The 21,704-nt window shown below is 40.9% G+C and overlaps 1 protein-coding gene across 2 annotated transcripts in view; it reads left to right on the forward strand.

The window, feature by feature from the left end:
* The window catches only part of STUB1 (STIP1 homology and U-box containing protein 1), an 84,962-nt gene that overhangs the window by 62,345 nt on the left and 913 nt on the right, over nt 1-21,704 (forward strand). The window lies entirely within an intron of this gene.

Here is a 21,704-nt window from a genome sequence, read left to right on the forward strand (position 1 = left end):
GAAGACTGCATTATACACAATCATGCACGCAAACAACACAACATACGCTCTATAAAGGATTTGTGGGAAAACCCAGTTTCGGCTATGGCATTCCTTGGGGAGACGGGACTGCTCGGACAGACAGTCTAGGGAACGACAACAACAACAACAACCTGGGGTACAGTATATACCGGTATTGGTAAATTTTTAGTTTCGACCATGAGCGCAATACAGCAAAATAAAATTAATTATTAATTTTGTAAATTATAATGTATCAACGTAATATACAATTTTGTGAGCGGAAAAAAAAGAAAGTGCGAAAACAGATTTCGTAAGTAACGAAGTCATGTCGGACGAATGGTACACCATGTTTGTTATGATAGATTCCGACATTGAAGAAATGAAAGGAAGATAAATTCGTCTAACCTAAACTAACCTAACCTGTGTCTAATAAATCATCACCTGCAAATTAAATTATGTCACCCTGGCTGTTCAACTTATACATGGATGGGGTGGTGCGAGAGGTAAATGCAAGGGTAGTGGGCAAGGGATTGGAGATGGTTAAAGAAAATGGAGAAAAGTGGGAGGTGAGCCAGTTGTTGTTTGCGGACGACACTGCGCTTGTGGCAGGATCGGAGGAGGGATTGAGGAAGTTGGTGGCAGAGTGTGGGAGAGTATGTGATAGAAGAAAGCTAAAGATAAATGTGGGTAAAAGTAAGGTGATGAGATGTACAAGGGGTGAAAGTGGCAGTAGACTGGAAGTGAGCATTATGGGAGAGCGACTGGAGGAAGTGAATAGTTTTAGATACTTGGGTGCAAATGTGGCAGGGAAAGGTGGAGTGAAAGTGGAGGTAGAATGTAGATTGAGAGAAGCGAGTAAATGCCTTGGTGGATTAAAGAGTGTAATGAGGAATAGACATTTGGGAATGGATGCTAAGAGGAGACTGTATGAAGGAGTGATTGTGCCAACAGCACTGTATGGGGCAGAAACATGGAACATAAGAGAAGAAGAGAGAAGGAGTTTGAATGTGTTTGAGATGAGGTGTCTGAGAAGTATGATGGGGGTTACTAGGCTGGATAGAGTGAGAAATGAGGAGGTGAGGAGGAGAACGGGGGTGGAAAGGGAGCTGGGAGATAGGGTTGATGAAAGAATATTAGGATGGTTTGGACACATGGAAAGAATGAGTGAAGAAAGACTAGTAAAAGAGGTGTGGAAGGCAGATGTGGAGGGAGTGAACATGAGGGGGCGTCCTAGGATGAGGTGGATGGATGGGGTGAAGGGGGCTTTGGGGAAGAGGGGAATGTCTTTTGAGGAAGGACGGGAGAGGACAGAAGACAGGGGTGAATGGAGAATGGTTGTATATGGATGTTGGGATAGCATGATGTGGAATGGGCGGGTGGATGGGGGGTGAGGTAGTATGTGTGAGCAAAATTTGACGCAGCCCGAAGGGATTTCTCCCCGTCCTCTCATTTTATGCAATGGGGGGACGGAGAGGGGGGGTCGCCGATTTAATGAAGCGGCCTTGCTGTGGATGTGCTGTGTCTTGCGACACTGCTTCTGACCCAGGGCAGTGGACAAGGTGCAGGGATGACCCATCATTCAGGAGGTGCTAAGATAAGAGGGAGGGTGGAGCGGTGTGGAGTGTATTCAGGGATGGAATGGGTGGAAATGATTATGCCTTTTTCTTTTTGGCTACCCCCCTTGTAAGGGGGAAAAAGCCTTGGTATGTATGTATGTATGTATACAAATTAAATGTCATCCGGCTCGTCCTCGTTTTCGTCGTCGTGAGAGACGTTGGCGGGCTTTTCAACCACTCTCTCAGCTTGCGGGGTATACAAAGTTATTGCAGCTTGAAGGAATGCATGTATCTCCGCACCATAACATTCCTTCAAGAAAATGTACCTGGCGAGGTACTGTCGGAAGTACCGAGGCCGTCAATTGACAGACGACGAGATGGCGTCCCGATCCTATGCTACCGACTTCGTTCATTAGCATATTTGCTTGTAGCAAGATATTCTTTACTTCCATTTCCGCCTACAAAATTGCATATTACGTTGATACACTTTAATTTACAAAATTAATGATTAATTTTCTATTGCAATATTGTGCCCATGGTCGAAACTAAAAAAAATACCCCGGTATTTGATATGGAATGTCAGCATACGCAGATTTGGTCATATACGGTAATTTCAGGAACCTAACCACGGTAAATTAACAGTAAATAAAGCTTTAATGTACTGTATAAAGGAGGGAAATAAAATAAAGATATATGTATTGCTGGACATTGTACATACAGTACATTTACGTATATGTATACACTTTCGCTTAATGACCAATTCGGTTAACGACGGCGACACTGGTCCCAATTGTCGTCGTTAAATGAGGAGTGGTTGTAATGGCAGTCTAGAAGCAATTATTAAAAACTCATATGAATGCATTTCCACAGCATGGTTCCCAACAATCAAAAACAAATATAGACACCTTAGAGACTACAAAATACAGTATTAGGAATAATGGCAGGATGCACCACAATCACCCTAATAGAATACATACCCACAGAATTCACACTTCTCCCCATACAGCGCCACATGAAAACAAGTACACAGTCCTATACAAGAGCCCCAAACCCTACTTGCCCATCTTGTTACATTGCATAAACACAACCATGGGAGAAGAAAAACAAAACAAAAAAACAGCAGCATATTACTTAAATGTATATATCAACTAACCACCAGTACCACACAATACATCCACATACATATCACAAAAAAAAAAAAAAAAAAATCCTCTAGCCTTTCACCCATCTGGGATGCTTATTGGTTGAGCAAGTTATGGCACCTACTTGTTGCAAAGGTTGAGGTGATGGCAGTTCAAACCCTGTCAATGGCAAGTTGAACTAAGGGCATGATTCATTGAATTCCATGCTACAAAACACCCTGTAAGGGGCACTATCCTAGCCTCCTGATAGGGGTGCATGTGACATTAAATCAAATTATTATCATCTTTTACCAATCAAACTTGCCTCCAACCCACCACCAGCATTCCTTGTACATTTCAAGACCTTGCTTTTGCCTACACTTGCTTCCAGCTTTCCACTTTTACATACCCTCTCGAACTCTACCACTGCTTTAGTGCATCCTTTGACTTAGCCACCAGCATACTGTTGTCTGCAAATAATTGGCTCACTCCCATTTCCTTCTTCTCACTAACTCCAAACTCATGCCTAGAACAATAATTGTTAGATGGTGGGTTAATTATAGCCTTTTAGCCAACAGGAGTTGTCATCCAATAAGACAACTGCCTTACCTAACATTCAGCCTTTGTAACCTTGATATTATGGTTTTCAGCTATACAACCAAGGACCCTTGATTCATTACAAAATCTTGAGCACTATTTTCTTTAATTTAAAAAATTGCTAACATTGTTCTCGACTTTGCTTTACAGTAAAAGATAAATATATTTATGTATATATAGTATATATATATGTATGTATGTATATATATATATATATATATATATATATATATATATATTCTATGTTGGACACTATTTGAGCATATTTTCTGATAATACAAGAAAAAAAATAGTGCACCTTGGTTCATGGAAAAAGAAAGAAAATTTGAAATAAAAAAAATCCTGTACAATTTCCTTTGAGAGAGTCTTCATATATTATCAAAATGGTGCTCCCATTTGCCAGCTGTGGTAGTTTTGTTAGCAGATAATATATTCCATAGTATCTTCTCTGAAAGTGTTGGATAATCTTGAGAGTCCACCAGTGTTTGCCAAGTGGCCTTGCACTCAATGGTGCAGGGCTTTATTTTTAACCCATTTCTAGAATTCTTTGCTGTATTTTTTAGTATACTTTATGTCCATTTAATATTATAATTATTTTAATGATTACATGAAACCAACAAACCATGTTAGGATAAGTAGAATAAAACTGTACATTTGGGTAAACCAAGTTCTACGACACTTAGTGGTATACATCACAAGTCACTAAAAGAGCATCACCCATTGACAGTCTGGGTAGGAAATGTAAATGAGAGTATTTTAATTTTTCTATGATTCGAAACAACTGTGTTGCCAGCTACCTCCACTTTACATCAAGAAGCATTGAAGGACTCGTTTCAAAACTGTACAGCTACTTTTCCTCCATGGCATTCCCCAAATGTGGTACATGAAGTATTCTGTAGTTTCACTTTTAACATATTTGTGGAGGCCTTACTTGCCATGTGTACCTCATTATAGAACAGCTGTTGCACTTTTTATGTTCAGACCATACTGACTGCATGTGGTAACATCAAAAGGCATCAGTTGTCACGTGCCATTTTTCTCAAAAATAAAACTTGTAAATTCCACCCTTGACCCACACCAGGGGAGTGTATTATTTCATTAGACTTACATGTCTGTTGAAGAACCAGGTACTGTAATCATAAAAATTCTAATCATTGGAGATATACATGCATGCATGTTTTAATTTATGTACATATTGTCTGGACTTATATGATGTGGTGGTTGCTTTGGGTTATACTCCCTTGGAGATTTGTATGAAGAGTTTTTCTGTATAATTGGGCATTATTTTTAGTGCAAGGTATGATTTGATACATACTCATAAATTCCAATTTTGTCTGGTGGGGAGATTAAGAAGTCCTGAGGGACTGCATGTAATTTGGTGTTGGCTGTAGGATGCAATGGGTTTCCACAATGAGTTAGGATAAAAGGGAAAACAAATGTGTTGGATGGGTGAAGGGTGTGTACATTCCCTGGCTATATATACTACCGTATTTTCCGGCGTATAGTGCGCGACTTTTTTCCGTACGAAGGGCCTAAAAATTTGGGGTGCGCATTATCCGGTGGTGCGCATTATCTACGGCCTACGATAAAAATTCTGCGGCTGTGTGTGTAATTTTTTTCACAACAACGTGACGATGTTGGCCATCACAAAGTCGGGACGGCACACTTCTCCGTGACGTTCCGTGAGAACAAGAAGAACAGCCATGGTGACATGAAAGAATACGCATGGGCTATATAAATATTAGGTATAGATAGGATCTATCGAATCTTATTTTTCATGTTTAAATAGGCCTAAACACCATGAAACATGATCAATATTCATGATATTTGCCCATGTTCACATCATCCTAGTTTGAATTTCTATGTTGGCTTTGTTGCTTCACTTTAGGTATGGTACAAATTCCGTTGCGGCCGTTCATAAACTCGTGTCAAACACCTGACTACAACACCCTCTTACGGGAGTTATATTAACTAAACGTCACCTCGATGAGAGACTGTCCTATTTCACCACTGTCATTGCAGGTTCAAAGCTAAAACGAAACAGTCTGTAGTTTGTTTCAGTATTAAATATAAAATGGTAAAGATGAATTATTTCCTCAAGATATAAAATGAAAATTTTCTGTAAAAATCCCGAATTTTTTCTGTATATTTTACTTTCAATAAATTTTTTTTAGATCACATTTCCTACAAACTATTTAAGCTACAAAGTAATAAGGGACCAACGCACAACATGTACAAGTAGTTCCGACTTTTTCTTAGTTGTGTCCTGATTGATGCCTAAACTGACACTTAATTTAGTGACAAATCAACAAATTTCCCAGCGGTGGCTCTAGCCAATGAAAAATACTTCTCCATGTAACCTTGTTCACATGATACTAAGTAATTAATCGCCGTTATTTCATTGGTTTATTTTTACTAACAGCACTGGTACCAACATCATGAATGTTGGCCGTTATAGCTCACCCGGAATATGCTAGATCAGGGCCGAGATTGACAGTTCTATTGCCAATCTAGCCTACACTAAACACCCTCTTGCGAGAGTTTGTTAAACTAAACGTCTCTTCAGCAAAGACACTTATGAACCAAAACATAGTTTGTTGCTGCATGGCGATAAAAACTTGTACACGGTGATAAAAACTTGTAAGATGAATTATTCCATCAGGATAGTAAATTGCAATTTTTCTGTAAAAATCCGAAATTTTTCATATACATTTTGTATTCAATAAACTTTTCATAGCTCAAATTTCCCACAAAACAATGGACCAACGCAAGCAGGAGTCGCATACATGCAGTTCACGAGCTTTAGCCACCAGTGACTTTTCCTGGCATGCGCGTTATACGTCGGTGCACGCTATCTGTGTACTAAGATAACGAAGTGCATGGGTGCGCATTATAACCCGATGTGCATTTTAAGCTGGAAAATACGGTACATAACCTAAGTCAGGTAGGCTAGAAGTTGTGGCTGATGGAAGGTCACCATTAGTGTTGAGGTATATTTATACTGGTTATCATTTTCACAACGATGGTCTTGATTATCAAACTATTCCTTCCACTGTTTCTTTTTTTTGCTACCATAGGTGTGGAATGTGGACTACTTACACACAGGTATTATACATTGTGTGTGTTGTTTGAACTGGTGTGTCAGTCATGATTGTTAGAAATTTGACTTGGTCATATTGAGCTTGTAATTTTAGTTCTTTTGTTAATATTTATCCTTTGGGCCACATATCACAAGGAGTTCTGTTGTGGTCTTCCAATTCAATGTGTAGACCAGGACCCAGAATCTTAGTCCAAGTCAAGGTCCTCTGTCTTGTATGCATCAAGTTAGTTAGCAGAGATGTGTAGGTTCAGGAATGTAATATCCCTAAAGTGGGACTGAGGTTGCAGTTATTGATTGTGGCACTTCGGTCTGCTGATAATGTCAGTGGTGGCAAGTAGTGTAGAACTGCTGTTTTTAACCCTGATCCATTCTAGAAAACCATTCCAGAACATATTTTGTTGATAACTAAAAGAAGTTCACAGACTTGCTGGACACAGCTTTATCAGGGTGATATTTTTTCCACAAAACTTTGAAATTTGCCCTTTTCCTATTTTTCTTTGTTCAGGTTGGTTGAGAACCAATATTTTGGTGGAGGGAAGGGTGGTAGATAGAGCGTTAATGGACTATGTAGTGGTAAATAGGATTATTATAGGAAGAGTTAAGGATGTACATGTGCTAAGGGGAGAGGGTGGGGGAATATCAGATCATTTTTTGGTGGAAGGTAAGTTGAGAGTGGAGGATAGATGGAGGAAGAGGAAAGGGACAAAAGGTAGGGAGGTGCTTAGAGTGAACTCTTTAAATGAAAAGGAAAAGGAGAATGAGTACAAGAAGAAGCTGAGGGAGGAGTGAAGGATAGAGTAGAGCTAGGTGTGGAGGAGGAATGGGGATGGTTCAAGGAGGGAGTCACAAAGTGTGCAAAAATGGTGTGTGGAACAAGAAGGACAGGAAGAAATAGAAGGAAGGGTAGTGAATGGTGGGATGAGGAAACAAAAAAGGTTGTAGAAGAGAAGAAGCAAGCTTTCACAGATTGGTTACAAAATAGGACGAGGGAGTCATATGAGAGGTACAAAGAAAAGAAAAGAGAAGTAAAGCAAAAGGTAAAGGAGGCAAAGAGGAGAGCAGATGTGAAATGGGGTAAGAGTATGACAGAATATTTTGAAAGTAATAAAAAGATGTTTTGGAAAGAAATTAGGAGAGGAAGAGGAGGCGAATCAACTAGAGAAGAAAAGGTAAAAGGTGCAGATGGAGAGATGATAATGGAAGAGAAGGCAGTAAGGGGAAGATGGGCAGAATATTTTAGGGAGTTGCTAAATGTAAAGGAGGATAGGGAGGGAAAGATAGCTGTAGTGGGAAATGCTAAGAATATGACCGTGATGAGTGAGGAAAATGGAGGAGAAATAAGGAAGGATGAAGTGAAGGCAGTTGTTAAGATGATGAAAGCAGGTAAGGCACCTGGTCTGGATGGATCCCATGCAGGATGTCTAAAAAAAGGAGGTACAGTGATGGTGGAATGGCTGGTGAGGTTATTTAATGTTTGTTGGAGAGAGGGTAGAGTGCCAGAGGACTGGAAAAGGGGACAAGTGTGAATGTAGTAGTTTCACACTTGATAAGTGTAGTTGGAAAGGCTTATGGGAGGATCTTGATTGAGAGGATTAGGAGAGGAACAGAGGGAGTAATTGGTGAGGAACAGTGTGGATTTAGGACGGGTAGAGGTTGTGTAGATCAGATTTTTGTGGTAAGACAAATATGTGAGAAAGCTATAGGAAAGGGGAAGGATGTTTTTTGGGCTTTTATGGACCTGGAAAAGGCTTACGACAGGGTAGACAGAAAGGCACTGTGGGAGGTTTTGCGGATATACAGGATAGGAGGAAAGCTTCTAGGAGCTGTCAAGAGTTTTTATGAGAGTAGTAGAGCTTGTGTCAGGATTAGAAATGGAGAGAGTGAATGGTTCGAGGTAAAGGTGGGACTTCGTCAAGGATGCGTTATGTCGCCCTGGCTGTTCAACTTATACATGGATGGGGTAGTGCGAGAGGTAAATGCAAGGGTAGTGGGTCAGGTTTTGGAGATGGTTAAAGAAAATAGAGAAAAGTGGGAGGTGAGCCAGCTGTTGTTTGCGGACAACACTGCGCTTGTGGCAGGATCGGAGAAGGGATTGAGGAAGTTGGTGACAGAGTTTGGGAGAGTGTATGATAGAAGAAAGCTGAAGATAAATGTGGGTAAAAGTAAGGTGATGAGATGTACAAGGGGTGAAAGTGGTAGTAGTCTGGAAGTGAGCATTAAGGGAGAGTGACTGGAAGAAGTGGATAGTTTTAGATACTTGGGTGCAAATGTGACAGGAAAAGGTGGAGTGAAGGTGGAGGTAGAATGTAGATTGAGAGAAACAAGTAAATGCCTTGGTGGATTATAAAGTGTAATGAGGAATAGACATTTGGGAATGGATGCTAAGAGGAGACTATATGAAGGAGTGATTGTGCCAACAGCACTGTATGGAGCAGAAACATGGAATATAAGAGAAGGAGTTTGAATGTGTTTGGACACATGGAAAGAATGAGTGAAGAAAGACTAGTAAAAGAGGTATGGAAGGCAGATGTGGAGGTAGTGAACATGAAGGGACGTCCTAGGATGAGGTGGATGGATGGGGTGAAGGGGGCTTTGGGGAAAAGGGGAATGTCTGTTGAGGAAGGATGGGAAAGGACACAAGACGGGTGAATGGAGAATGGTTGTATATGGATGATGTTGTGATGCATGAGGTGGAATGGGTGGGGGGATGGGGGGTGAGGTAGTATGTGTGAGCAAAATTTGACGCAGCCCGAAGGGATTTCTCCCCGTCTTCTCCTTTATGTATGGGGGGACGGAGAGGGGGGGGGTCGCCGATTTAATGAAGCGGCCTTGCTGTGGTTTGTGCTGTGTCTTGCGACACTGCTTCTGACCCAGGGCAGTGGACAGGGTGCAGGGATGACCTGTCATCCAGGAGGTGCTAAGATGAGAGGGAGGGTGGAGGGGTGTGGAGTGTATTCAGGGATGGAATGGGTGGGAATGATTTGATGCCTTTTCCTTTTTGGCTACCTCCTTTGTAAGGGGAAAAAAGCCTTGGTATATGTATGTATGTATATACAGGAGCAAAAAATTATAAAAATTTCTTGGCCAAGAACCAACTTTTTTTGACTTGCAAGACATTTGAGAAAAGAGGTTCTAGTGTATTACCCTGTGGTGATACCATTGTAGACTGTTCTTTATTTTGGGGCATTTTTTACTTGTATGTAGTGAATGAAAAAAAAAAAAAAAATTGAGTTGGATAGAAAATATGAAAGATTTAAGCTCAGGAATACGAGATTGTCAGGCAGTTGCATTTGCTGGCAACTTATACCCAGTGCCTCCAAAAGATGGCCAGGGACCAAACACCTGGCAGTCATTGGTTGTCCTGAAGTCATGCCTTGGCCATATCTGGTCAGACAAACAAGCCCTTAATGTCTGTCCTATCGCAGTGGGTCAGACAAAACAAGTCTCCTGAAACATCTGCAGACCCCAGCTGTACTTAGCATCTCCCAAGGGACCGTTAATGCGAGGGTCATGTCCTGGTCCCAGTGAATATAAGGAGTCACCAGGAGTTCATGTAGGACATACGGCCTCAAGAACCAAGGAAGGAATGTTCTGCCATCTTCCCCACCAGACAGACAAAGCTATCTCCAACCACCTCCTGCACCAAGACTTCATTGCCAAGAAGAAGCCATCATCATCTCCTCCTCCTCCTACCAGAGGCGAGATTATCTGATTCATAGGTGCCCAACAGTAAACTCACAAAATTTTCCAGAGTTTGCCTTCAGCCAGGACCACATTCCCTATGTTCCTGACAGACACAAGATCATTGTGCACACATGTTTAGCATCCAGGTTTGGATGAGAAGTAGGAGGCAGTACAGGTTGCTACTGTACACGGAGGTAGTTAAAAAAACAAAGGCATAGAAACCACTCCCACCCATTCCATCTCCTACATACTCCACTCCCCTCTACCCTCCCTCTTATCTTGGCACCTCCTGGATGATGGGTCATCCCTGCATCTTGTCCATTGCCTTGGTCAGAAGCAGTGTCACTAGACAGCACATCCACAGCAAGGCTGCTTTATTAAATCCGCAACCCCTCTCTCTGTCCCCTCATGCAGAAAAAGAGAAGACGGAGAAATCCCTTCGGGCTACATCAATTTATTTCTCATACTCCCACCCTGTCATAAGCCTTTTCCAAATCCATAAAGGCCCAAAAAACATCCTTACCCTTTCCTAAAGCTCTCTCACATATCTGCCTTAACACAAAAATCTGGTCCACACAACCCCTACCTGTCCTAAACCCACACTGTTCCTCACCAATTACTCTCTCCCATAAGCTCTCCCAATTACACTTGATCCCTCTGAAACTACTACACTCACACTTGTCCCCCTTTCCCTTGTAAAGTGTAACTATACAGGTGCTCCTCCAGTACTCTGGCACTCTACCCTCTCTTAAACAAACATTAAATAACCTCACCGGCCAGTCCACCATCACTGTACCCATCCAATCCAAGGTGCCTTCACCTCATCTTTCCTTATTTCTCCTCCATTTTCCTCATGTATCACTATAATTTTCTTAACACTACCCACTGCAACTACCTTTCCCTTCCAATCCTCCTTCATTTAGCAGCTCCCTAAAATACACTGCCCATCTTCCTCTTATTGCCATCTCTTCCATTATCATTTCTCCATCTGCACCTTTTACCTTTTCTTCTCAACTTGATTCACTTCCTCTTCCTCTCTTAATTTCTTTCCAAAACATGTTTTTATTACTTTCAAAATTTTCTGTCATACTCTTACCCCATATCACATCTGCTCTCCTCTATCTTGTGCTTGACTTCTATTTTCTTTGTACCTCTCATATGATTCTCTCATCCTACTTTGTAACCAATCTGTGAATGCTCATTTCTTCTCTTCTACAACCTTTGCTTCATCATCCCACCACTCACTACCCTTCCTTCTATTTCCTCCTGTCCTTGTTCCACACACCATCTTTACACACCTTGTGACTCCCTCCTTGAACCATCCCCCTTCCTTCTCCACTCCTGGTTCTACTCTATTCTTCACTCCTCTCCGAGCTTCTTGCACTCCTTTGCTTTCTCATTTAAGCAATTCGCTTTAAGCACATCACTAACTTTTGTCCTTTTACTCTTCATCTATCCTCCACTCTAAACTTACCTTCCACCAAAAAATGGTCTGATATTCCCCCATTCTCTCCACTTAGAACATATACATGCTTAACTCTTCCTACTATTCTCCTGGTTACTACTATTCCATTAATGCCCTACCTACCACCCTCTCCCATATGTACTAATGCTTGACTTTCTTCCTAAACACTGTATTTGCTATCATCAACTCTCTAGACAGATTTCCATCAACTCTCCACCACAATTTTTTCCTGGAACTCCACACTTCCCAATCAATCTGTCTTTTGGTTATTTTCCTACCCTAGCATTAAGGTCTCCCAATACCACTACATTGACATTTCTCCCTAAACTCCATTGCCTCCCTTTCCTCTAAACACTTCTCACTACCAGGGAGTAAATTGTTACATGAACTTCTTTGCTGACAATGCCAAATTACTCAAGGGAGTAAGAACAGAAGATTGCAGATCACTACAAGAAGACCTAGACAAAACATGGGAATGGAGTCTGAGATGTGAAATGAACTTCAACATTAAATGTAGGATAATGGAATTTGGAAAAAGCAAAAATAGAGTATCGGGTCAATATAAAATTGGAAACAAGGAAGTAAAAAAAAAGTTGATTCAGAAAGGGACCTGGGAGTAATCATCTTAAGTGACTTGACACCTGATAAACATGTCAATAAATTATTTGGAGAGACTTTTAACTTGTTAAGATCAATGAAAGTGGCCTTCGACTACAAGGATGAGGAGATGGCTAAAAAAATAGTGGTTACACTGATAAGACCTAAACTAGAATATGCTGCAATACTGTGGGCACCTAGCACAAAGAACATAAGAAAATTAGAAATAATCCAAAGAGCAGCGACAAAAATGGCACCTACACTGTTAAATCTGACATATGAAAAAAGATTGGAGAAATTACATCTGTCAACACTGGAACAGAGAAGAGAAGGAGGTGATTTGTTGACCATTTACAGAATTATGAAAGGGATGGAAATTCTCGATAGAGACGACTTATTAAAGTGGGACAGAAGAGAAACGAGTACACGAAAAGAAACTAAAGGACAGTTACAGAAGAGACCTGAAAAAGAATAGCTTCCCACATAGAGTGATTGATGTCTGGAACAAACTAAACGGAGAAACAGTGAGTGCCAAACTGGATGCAGAGAGATATGAAAACGGGTCACTATGAGCATAGCTTTCGTTCTGTAAAATACAACTAGATAAATACTAGGTAAATACATCTCCCTTCATCCACATTAACCTTGAAGAAAATTTCCACTCCACCACATCCTTATCTATCTTTTCACTTATTAGTATAGCCACCCCTTCTCTCTCTTGTCATCTCTTCACTCCTGAGACCCTCCCAACTACACTCCCAAACTCAAATTCGCCCCTACCTTTCAATTTTGTTTCACTCAATGCCAACACATCCATCTTTCTGCTCACAAACATACTGCCTATCTCTTCCCTTTTACTCTCATCTGTACCACATCCATGCACATTAAAAGATCTTTTGGGGCTACAGGGAAAAGCATGCCTAGTCCTATCCCCATCCTGTTTTTGTAGCCTTTCACAACTTGAGTGGAAATACTTGGTGTCAGTATTATTTTCCCCCACCAGAGGGTTCAGCAAAATGATTGATTGATTGATTTATGGAATTTTTGGCTTGAAGGCCAAGCACCGGAGCTGGTAGGCCATTCAGCGCATATCTATCATATATGAATATATAAAATTTCAAGTAAAACAGTAAAAACAATAACCACTCACAAAAACACATCAAAACAAGATACACTCACAAGCAATCATATACACAATTTTAAATTTCATAAAATAAATTGATGTTTTTAAAAAATTTAAAACATTCTTCACATGAGCCTCCTCCCCTAAAATTTCTTTAAGAGATTTGTTAAAAAGTTTGCCCTGTGCTTATTAGAGTATGCAGGGCACTGAATTAAAATGTGTTTAATTGTAAAAACAACTTGGCAAGTGGGGCATTGGGGGGCCAGCCTTTCTGCTCCACTTCCCATTAAAAAATTATGGGTAATATAGGAATGGCCAATTCTTAATCTTGTTAAAACAATACTTGATCTTCTGTCCAAAGATTGAGGCTTTCAAGGGCTCACCAAGGGGTGAATCTCTTTTAACTTGTAACTACTGTCCATTGTTCTTGCCACTTCTCCATTGTATAATTATGAATTACTTGTTTGAAGGTTGTATGTGGGATTTTTGTGTCTGTAATATGGCTGAGCCTAGTAGTGGTTTTGGCTGCAACATCAGCCTGTTCATTTCCAGTGATACCCAGATGGGACGGCACCCAGCAAAAGTTTACTTTTATTTTCTTCCGGTTGTTAATGAGTATCAACCAGTCCTGTATTTCTTGGACTAAATAGTGAAGGACAAGTGGAGACAAGTTTGAGTGTAGTAGTTTCAGAGGGATCAGCTTGTTCAGTGTAGTTGGGAAGGCTTATGGGAGGGTCTTGATTGAGAGGATTAGGAGAGGAACAGAGGGAGTAATTGGTGAGGAACAGTGTGGGTTTATGACAGGTAGGGGTTGTGTAGATCAGATTTTTGTGGTAAGAGATATGTGAGAAAGCTATAGGAAAAGGTGAGGATGTTTTTTGGGCTTTTATGGATCTGGAAAAGGCTTACGACAGGGTAGACAGGAAGGCACTGTGGGAGGTACTGCAGATATATGGGATAGGAGGAAAGCTGTTAAGAGCAGTCAAGAGTTTTTACGAGAGTAGTAGAGGTTGTGTTAAGATTAGAAATGGAGAGAGTGAATGGTTTGAGGTAAAGGTGGGACTTCGTCAGGGATGTGTCATGTCGCCCTGGCTGTTCAGTCTTTACATGGATGGGGTGGTGGGAGTGGTGAATGCAAGGGTAGTGAGTCAGAGGTTGGAGACGATTAAAGAAAATGGAGAAAATGGGAGGTGAGCCAGTTGTTGTTTGCTGACAACACTGTGCTTGTAGCAGGATCAGAGGAGGGATTGAGGAAACTAGTGACAGTTTGAGAAGGTGTGTGAAAGAAGAAAGTTAAAGATAATGTGGGCAAAAGTAAGGTGATGAGATGTACAAGGGGAGAGAGTGACAGCAGGCTGGAAGTGAATATTAAGGGTGAAAGACAGGAGGAAGTGGATAGTTTTAGATACTTGGGTGCGAATGTGGCAGGAAAGGGAGGAGTGGAGGTGGAGGTAGAATGTAGATTGAGAGAGGCGAGTAAATGCCTTGGTGGATTGAAAAGTGTAATGAGAAATAGACATCTGGGAATGGATGCTAAGAGGAGGTTATATGAAGGAGTGATTGTACCAACAGCATTGTACGGGGCAGAAACATGGAACATGAGAGATGAAGAGAGAAGTTTGAATTTGTTTGAGATGAAATGTCTGAGAAGTATGATAGGGGTTACTAGGCTGGATAGAGAAATGAGGTGAGGAGAACAGGGGTGGAAAGGGAACTGGGAGATAGGGTTGATGAAAGAGTATTAGGATGGTTTGGACACATGGAAAGAATGAGTGAAGAAAGATTAGTAAAAGAAATGTGGAAGGCAAAGGTGGAAGGAGTGAATATGTATATGTATTTGTCCGATACTGGGGTTGACTGGTAATATTGATTTTATTGATGTTAAAATGCTCTTAGTCTGTATATACGTCAAATCTTTTGTCAGTTGCATTGTTAAAATATAAATTAAAGCATTAAGAACTGCCAGCAGTTCTGCGGTAAAAATAGAAATGTTAAAAACAGCTCTCTTTTTTTAAAACAGACTGAGGGGTAATCACTGAGAAACCCACTCTGTCTGCAGTTTTTGATTCATCAGTATATAAACTAGTTGCATCTGTGTGGGTCCTGCTGTGTTCAAGGAATTTACTTCTTAGTTTGGACTCTGGGCAGCTATTTTTCTTACACCATAAAGTACAAATGTTGATTTCGGGTATACACCAGGGAGTGTATTTAACTGATAAACTTTCTTTGACGTGTAGAGGGGTCAGGTCTATGTTCTTGGCACTATTTTCCAGTCTAACTTCCAGCGGTTTGGAGAGCTTAGGTCGAGTTGGAGCTCTGTCTTTGGGTGTTCTAACAAACTTGTAGTTGGGGTTGTTTTTGGATGACAGTACTCTTGTTAGGAATCTCAATCCTAGTTCCTACCTTTTAATTGGAAGAGGAGGAATGCCGGCTTCAACATTTAGGTTGTCTATGGGTGACGTTTTATATGCACCTGTGCAGATGCATATAGCCATGTTTTGGATATCTAGTTTTTCTAAGGTGGTTTTACAGGCGACCCCATAGATTTGGCATCCATAATCTATTTTGCTTAGGCATAAAGCTTGGTATATTCATAACAGAGTTGTTCTGTCAGCTCCCCAGTTGAAATGTGAAACTACTTTTAAGATGTTGAAGTGTTGTTTCACGTTATGTATTATTTCATTAATGTGTGTATTAAAAGTTTAGTTTTTTGTCAAGGCTTAGTCCCAGGAACTTGATCTGAGCCTCGTATGGAAGAATAGAGTCTTCCAGCATTAGGGTTGGGATTTCTTCTCTTATCTTTCTTCAGCAGAAGCGGATTGCTTTGGTTTTCTCCAGGGAGAATTTAAAGCCTCTTTTTTCTGCCCATGCAGTGATAGAGTTAATGGCAGTCTGTATTTTCTGACTTGCCTCCAGTGTTGATGGTCTGCTACAGATTAGAACAATGTCGTCTACATATGCCAAGCTATGCACTTCGACCAGTACTTGTTCTAGTAGTCCATTGATGGCTATGTTGAACAGTGTTGGGCTGAGGACACTTCCTTGGGGTATGCCTTCCTCCTGGGTGTAAGGCAAAAAGAGGTGAACCTACATACATATACCAAGGCTTTTTCCCCCTTACAAGGGAGGTAGCCAAAAAGGAAAAGGCATAAAATCATTCCCACCCATTCCATCCCTGAATACACTCCACACCCCTCCACCCTCCCTCTTACTTAGCACCTCCTGGATGACGGGTCATCCCTGCACCTTGTCCACTACCCTGGGTCAGAAGCAGTGTCGCAAGACACAGCACATCCACAGCAAGGCCGCTTTATTAAATCGGCGAACCCCCCTCTCCGTCCCCCCATGCATATGATCAGTAGGAAGATCTTTAATCGCAAAGAACATATTTCCTCCTTCACCCCATTCGGCAAGTTGTTTTAGGATGCCACTAAACCAGGTGGTGTCATAAGCAGGGCTGTGGAGTCGGAACACAAAACCTCCGACTCCGACTCCTCTATTTTTGGCACCACCGACTCCGACTCCTCTATTTTTGGCACCACTGACTCAGACTCCTACATAAAGCCTATACAACACACATATGCTCCAATCTTGAGTAGACTTATTTCATTATAACTGGTTTATATCAAAGAATAAAGATATATGTTATAGTGTGGCTTTCCTATGTTTGACCTCTTCATTAATACTTTATTACTGAAGTAGAGATTTTTTGAAAGGATATTGAAGAAAATTCAGTAAATAAAGTGGGAGGTGAGCCAGCTGTTGTTTGCGGACGACACTGCGCTTGTGGCAGGGTCAGAGGAGGGATTGAGGAAGCTGGTGGCAGAGTTTGGGAGAGTATGTGATAGAAGAAAGCTAAAGATAAATGTGGATAAAAGTAAGGTGATGAGATGTACAAGGGGTGAAAGTGGCAGTAGACTGGAAGTGAACATTAAGGGAGAGCGACTGGAGGAAGTGGATAGTTTTAGATACTTGGGTGCAAGTGTAGCGGGAAAAGGTGGAGTGAAGGTGGAGGTAGAATGTAGATTGAGAGAAGCGAGTAAATGCCTTGGTGGTTTAAAGAGTGTAATGAGGAATAGACATTTGGGAATGGATGCGAAGAGGAGACTGTATGAAGGAGTGATTGTGCCAACAGCACTGTATGGGGCAGAAACGTGGAATATAAGAGAAGAAGAGAGGAGTTTGAATGTGCTTGAGATGAGGTGTCTGAGAAGTATGGTGGGGGTTACTAGGCTGGATAGAGTGAGAAATGAGGAGGTGAGGAGAATAGGGGTGAAAAAGGATTTTGGAGATAGGGTTGATGAAAGAATATTAGGATGGTTTGGACACATGGAAAGAATGAGTGAAGAAAGACTAGTAAAAGAGGTATGGAAGGCAGATGTGGAGGGAGTGAACATGAGGGGACGTCCTAGGATGAGGTGGATGGAGGGGGTGAAGGGGGCTTTGGGGAAGAGGGGAATGTATGTTGAGGAAGGAAGGGAGAGGACGGAAGACAGAGGTGAGTGGAGAATGGTTGTATATAGATGATGTTGTGACTGCATGAGGAGTAATAGGCGGGGGGGTGGGGGCCGGGGTAGTATGTGTGAGTAAATTTTGACGCAGCCCGAAGGGATTTCTCCCCGTCCTCGCCTTATATGCAGAGGGGGACGGAGAGGGGGGGTCGCCGATTAAATGAAGCGGAGCTCAGATGAGAGGGAGGGTGGGAGGGGTGTGGAGTGTATTTAGGGATGAAATGGGTGGGAGTGTTTTTATGCCTTTCCCTTTTTGGCTACCTCCCTTGTAAGGGGGAAAAAGCCTTGGTACTGCTATGCGATTATTGCGATGGACATTACTCTGGTTCTGGAACCGATCTTATTGATACGAGTACAATACAAGATACAGCTGAACATGTTTGAAACGTGAAACTTTTTTTTCAACTTTAAATATCCTTATTTCAATAATTCAATGTTAAAAAGTATAGAGGGGGCAAAGAAGGGGAAAGGAAAGAAAAGATAGTATTATTGCGTTAGTCTACAGTTGAAATCATAATTATCCTACTCTTTGGTAACACAGCAGTGGGAGAAACCACCAAACTGATGGAGTGATGGAAACGACGCATATGGAACTTGACAGGAATATTACAGCTCCCGTGACTGTGTGTCAACAGAAGGTGTAAAAACTTGTACACGGTGATAAAAACTTGTAAGATGAATTATTCCCTCAGGATATTAAATTACATTTTTTTATTATTGTTTATTTAATTCATTCAAGTAATACTTTGGATGTTTATCGGTCTATGTATAAATTTGAAAGCCAGCTTTGGACAAGGACATTTTGGGGGTTTAATGGAATGCCCACGAAGATAAGACAATGAGATTTATTACATTTTATATATATATATATTTTTTTATATAATCTACTTATAATGAGTGTGCACTGCATGACTCTACAGACTAAACGAAGGCATAATAAAGTAAATTTAACTGAAGTCGGAGTCGGTATATTTTTACCGACTCCGACTCCAGTGACACTGTGATTGCTTCCGACTCCAGTAACCGTAATTGACTCCGACTCCACAGCCCTGGTCATAAGCCTTTTCTAGATCAAAAAAGACTCCTATGGTTTGGCTCTGTGTGGCGAAAGCATTCTGAATTTCTTGGGTAAGAAATATCAAGAGGGTCCATAGTGCTTCTGTTTTTTCTGAAGCCAAACTGTCTGTTTGAGAGGAGATTTTTTGACACTTAAATCCAGACAAGATGCGTGTTGATCATTAGTTCGTATATTTTGCATACACAACTGGTTAGAGCAATGGGTCTATACCCTTGAGGAGTGGGTGGGGGATGAGGGGTGAGGAAGTATGTATGAGAAAAAATTTGACGCAGCCTGAAGGGATTTCTCCCTGTTTTCTCCTTTTCTGCATGGGGGGACGGAAAGGGGAGGGTCGCCAAATTTATGAAGTGGCCTTGCTGTGGATGTGCTGTGTCTTGCAACACTGCTTCTGACCCAGGGCAGTGGACAGGATGCAGGGATGACCAGTCATCTAGGAGGTGCCAAGATAAAAGGGAGGGAGGAGAATGGAGGGGAGTGGAATATATAGGAAATGGAATGGGTGGGAGTGGTTTCTATGCCTTTTTCTTTTTGGCTACCCCCCTGTGTAGGTGGAAAAAGCCTTTGGTACCGTATTTTCCGGCGTATAGTGCGCGACTTTTTTCCGTTGGAAGGGCCTAAAAATGGGGGCTGCGCGTTATCCGGTGGTGTGCATTATCTACGGCCTACGATAAAAATTCTGCGGCTGTGTGTGTAATTTTTTTCACAACAACGTGATGATGTTGGCTGTCACAAAGTCGGGACAGCACACTTCTCCATGACGTTCCGTGAGAACAAGAAGAACAGCCATGGTGACATGAAAGAATATGCCAGCATGGGCTATATAAATATTTGGTATAGGTAGGTATCTATCGAATCTTATTTTTCATGTTTAAATAGGCCTAAACACCATGAAACATGATCAATATTCATGATATTTGCCCATGTTCACAGCATCCTAGTTTGAATTTTTATGTTGGCTTTGTTGCTTCACTTTAGGTATGGTACAAATTCCGTTGCGGCCGTTCATAAACTCATGTCAAACACCTGACTACAACACCCTCTTTCGGGAGTTATATTAACTAAACGTCACCTCGATGAGAGACTGTCCTATTTCACCACTCTCATTGCAGGTTCAAAGCTAAAATGAAACAGTCTGTAGTTTGTTTCAGTATTAAATAAAAAATGGTAAAGACGAATTATTTCCTCAAGATATAAAATGAACATTTTCTGTAAAAATCCCGAAATCTTTCTGTATATTTTACTTTCAATAAACTTTTTTTAGATCATATTTCCTACAAACTATTTAAGCTACAAAGTAATAAGGGACCAACGCACAACATGAGTCATATACCGGTACATGTAGTTCCGACTTTTTCTTAGTTGTGTCCCGATTGATGCCTAAACTGACACTTAATTTAGTGACAAATCAACAGATTTCCCAGCGGTGGCTCTAGCCAATGAAAAATACTTCTCGATGTAACCTCGTTCATATGATACTAAGTAATTAATCGCCGTTATTTCATTGGTTTATTTTTACTAACATTAATTATCGTAGTCTATGCAAATATTTAGGATCCGTAAAACAGCACTGGTACCAACATCATGAACGTTGGTCGTTTTAGCTCACCCGGAATATGCTAGATCAGGGCCGAGATTGATAGTTCTATTGCCAATCTAGCCTACACGAAACACCCTCTTGCAAGAGTTTGTTAAACTAAACGTCACTTCAGTAAAAACACTTATGAACCGAGACATAGTTTGTTGCTGCATGGCGATAAAAACTTGTACACGGTGATAAAAACTTGTAAGATGAATTATTCCCTCAGGATATTAAATTACATTTTTTTTTTTCAAATCCGAATTTTTTCATGTACATTTTGTATTCAATAAACTTTTCATGGCTCAAATTTCCCACAAAACAATGGACCAACGCAAGCAGGAGTCTCATACATGCAGTTCACGCCACCAGTGACTTTTCCTGGCATGCGCGTTATACATCGGTGCGTGCTATCTGTGCACTGAGATAACGAAGTGCATGGGTGCGCATTATAACCCGATGTGCATTTTAAGCCGGGAAATACGGTATATGTATGTAAATAGTGAAGAGGCAATAATTTATTTAGAGAGGATAGAATGCTCATAGAGTCTGTAAAAATAACAACATTTTTATTAGATGAAATAGAATTAAAAACAAATTTCAGGGCGTTGTTGACTGCCATTAGTTCAGCAGTAAAAATAGAGCTAAAATAAGGCAACTTCCTCTTTAAAACTGTGCTGTCAGATACAACAGCACAACCAACACCATCTTGGGATTTTGATCCATCTGTATAAATAAAAATTGAATCAGTATGTACTGATGTGTTCTAAAAATTCACTCCTTAGCTCTACAGCAGTTCTATTTTTCTTGTTTTTAATAGGACAAATTACAGTGGGACATCGGTTCCAAGGAGGGAATTTGGGAGGTGTGATCTCAGCAATTGTAACAGGAACAAGTCCCACCCCCTTTGCCCCAATTTCACATCTCGCTTCTAGAGGTTTCTGCAGAGTACTTTTTCTTGGAGCTCTGTCTACTGGCTGCTTTACATATTTGAAGTTTGGATTTTGTTTTGATGTTAAGACATGAGATATATATCTAAGGCTTAATTCCTCCCTGCAAATATAAAGGGGAGGAATTCCTGTGTCCACATACAAGCTATCCACTGGAGATGTTCTATAAGCTCCCAAACAAATCTGCAAAGCCATATTGTGGACTATATCAAGCTTCTTTAATAGTTTTACATGCCGATCCATAAATTTGACATCCATAATAGATTTTGCTAAGGCATAATGCTTGGTAAAGCCTTATTAGTTATACGATCTGCTCCCCAGTTGAAGCAAGACACTACCTTTAGTA

The sequence above is a fragment of the Oratosquilla oratoria genome, chromosome 16 (assembly GCF_046742065.1).
Source record: "Oratosquilla oratoria isolate Oo_2021 chromosome 16, ASM4674206v1, whole genome shotgun sequence".
In the NCBI taxonomy this organism is placed as follows: Eukaryota; Metazoa; Arthropoda; class Malacostraca; order Stomatopoda; family Squillidae; genus Oratosquilla; species Oratosquilla oratoria.